Genomic DNA, 2,998 nt, shown 5'->3' with positions numbered 1-2,998 from the left:
GCAGGCCTGGAACCAAAAACCATCAGGTGGCTGGGCAGAGTCTGACACACAGAAAACCAGGAAGATCAAATAGCTACAAGAATGATGGAGTAGGTACCAGCAGGGAGTGGGCCAATGAAAGACCACATACAAGAAATTGGGACTCAACTTTCGAAGCTTGAGGTGACAGAGCTAAGGGAACAAGACAAATGAACCAACTTTCAAAGCTAAAATGATGATGGATAGACCTGGGAGCAGCCAAAGCCTAAAAGGGAAGAAAGGTCCTGGAATAAGTCCTGAACTTTATCAAATTCTTTGCCTGAAACTGAAAAAGAAGATAGAGAGTGATCAGTTAATTGTATAGTATTTGTTATTATAGAAGTTAGGAATTCAGTTGGAAAATATTAAGCTGTTCACTCACCAAAACCTGCTAAATGCAAGGAAATGTATCAAGACTTTGGTCTCTTTTTGACAAGAGAGCCTGTCTTATCAGACAAGCTTGGGAACTCATTCATTCCATACCTATTTATTGAGAACTTACACTTTTGTAGGGATTAGGAGGGAAAAGTCTGACACAGGAACCCAAAAGTCCAACAACATCCCTTGGCTGCTCTGGTTTCCTGTCCTTGAGAGCTGTATAAATAAAATGTTAGATTACCTGATAGGAACCAGATTCTTAAAGCATAGTGTACTGTCTTGGTATGAATATCTAAAGATGTCTTAACATTCCTGATGTATAGAATATATTAGATGTTTAATAAAATTTTGATCTAAAGGACTTTGGACCCTGATGAAACTATGAATAATGGTATGGTCTCCATAGCACCTACATTATCATCTGATGCTCTTTTTTCTCAGCCACAAAGAACAACCAGAGCTTCAGAAAATCAATAGAATACTCAGTTTTCAGTCCCATTCATGTAAACTAAATTAGTCAGACAAAAGGTAAACAGTACATTAAAATAGATATATACAAACCTAAAAACCATCCATTTTCTAAATAGTATTGCCAAATTTATCATATATGTTGGTATACATAACTTTAATCCATATTTATATAATGTTGCTTTTTAATAATCGTCTTTTAAATACCAACACAAATCTCCTTCTTATGAATTGTTCCTGTGACATCCTTGGCAAATCTTCATTACATTTACATGATAGAAAGCATATTAAAGTTTAACAGTAGTGTAGAGATTTCTATCTTACAATCATGCATAGATTTAATAACAAAACATTTTGAGGATGGAAATTCAGGAAAACCTAGGACAGTTTGGATGAATACGTTTCAAGAAAGGATAAGAGGGGAACCCTGGGTGGCGCAGCAGTTTGGCGCCTGCCCTTGGCCCAGGGCACGATCCTGGAGACCCGGGATCGAATCCCACATCAGGCTCCCGGTGCATGGAGCCTGCTTCTCCCTCTGCCTGTGTCTCTGCGCCTCTCTCTCTCTCTCTCTCTCTGTGACTATCATAAATAAATAAAAAAAAAAAAAAAGAAAGGATAAGAGTCCGCACTGTACAGCATGACTATCAAACCTTTTGTGGATGACCCCATAACATAACTTTAAAAGCCAGAATAGCCACATCTTCCTCTTTTATTTACATTTTTAAAATTTTATTTATTTATTTATTTTTGGTTAAAGAAGTATTTTGTCCATTAAGTGGTTAAAACTTAAGGTTACCCATCCAAGGAGTAGGAAATGAAGGTTCTCAGTTTGATGGACAACAGCTCAGAGATCCCTGATGTCCCAAAATATTAGGTTTCTCTTCTAATAATGTTGGAAATATTGCCTACTGTCATGATTAATCTGAACCACAGCACAAGCTGATTGTAGGTGACACAGTCACAGAGCAGCGCCCGTGTTGGTTTCCACACACCGTCAAATCTGCTACAAATGCAGGGGTGAATGGGAGAGAACTGTGATACCAGGTTTCCTGGTGGCTAATAGATTGTGACATGAAAGAAGGAAACCTTTATTTTAATTCAAAAAACAAAAGCCAAATAGCAAAACTTATGTACGTGCTGAACTTTTTTTTCTTCCTCAAGTGGAAAACATTGACTTGCTAACAACTCTTGGCTGGCATCAAGGGAAAGTGGAGGTATTTGCAGATGTGGAGGAAGACATACAAAACATTTTTCAAATCAAAGGCTTGAATTATTGCACTGGGTTCATGAAGTTTCACAGGCATCTAGACACACCATTGTCTTCACCCTGGAACAAGCTGCCCTTTCTATTCAAGAAAGAAAACAACCCAATGTTTCTTACAATCAGATCTGTATGTATCAGGGAGCTATCTATATTTTGAAATTCTTTGCATTGTCTGTGGAAGGGTGTGCTGTTTGGACCCAACAATGGCAACATTGATTTTAAGATTTTTGAATTTTGGTTGTACAGAGCAAACAGTGAAAGAAAACTGCCGGCTTTCAGAACTACAACAACAGTGCTCTTACACAAACTCACTTCTCTCCTGGCTGTTTTACATAGCCAAAGATCAATACTGCTCATTCAGCCAATGTTATTAACCCCATTTATCAGCTTCTCTCTTAAAAAAAAGAAAATTGAAAGAATCTTGCCGACAAAGTTATGTCATCTTCCGCTTGTTCAATCGTAGACTGGATAATTCACTTTGTTGTGTACCCCCAACAATTGGGCCTTGTTTATGAACTTACATTTATTAAGTGAAAGTATTTGGAAACTGATGGTACATTCAAGCTTGGTTGCCATGGGCAGTAATCATGGCAGAAAGTCATGACCTCCCCGTTATGCAGCGAGTAACTAATTGAAATGATACAAATTACTGCGATTCTCTGTCTGCCAATTTCGAGCCTGGTTCTGGTCAAGGGTCAAATGAGCTCCTATTCATGAAACTATGTTTGAAGTAGCTGCTACCATAGTAAGGGGGTTTGGCGTAGGCTTCACTACTCCTTTGGACTTTACCACATACTGTGGTGAGACGGAAAGCAGTAAGTTCCAAAGCCTACCTTAGCCAACACATCAAAAGCTTACTGTTGTCATTCG

The sequence above is a fragment of the Canis lupus genome, chromosome 5 (assembly GCF_011100685.1).
Source record: "Canis lupus familiaris isolate Mischka breed German Shepherd chromosome 5, alternate assembly UU_Cfam_GSD_1.0, whole genome shotgun sequence".
NCBI classification, from domain to species: domain Eukaryota; kingdom Metazoa; phylum Chordata; class Mammalia; order Carnivora; family Canidae; genus Canis; species Canis lupus.
This window is presented reverse-complemented; position numbering follows the sequence as displayed.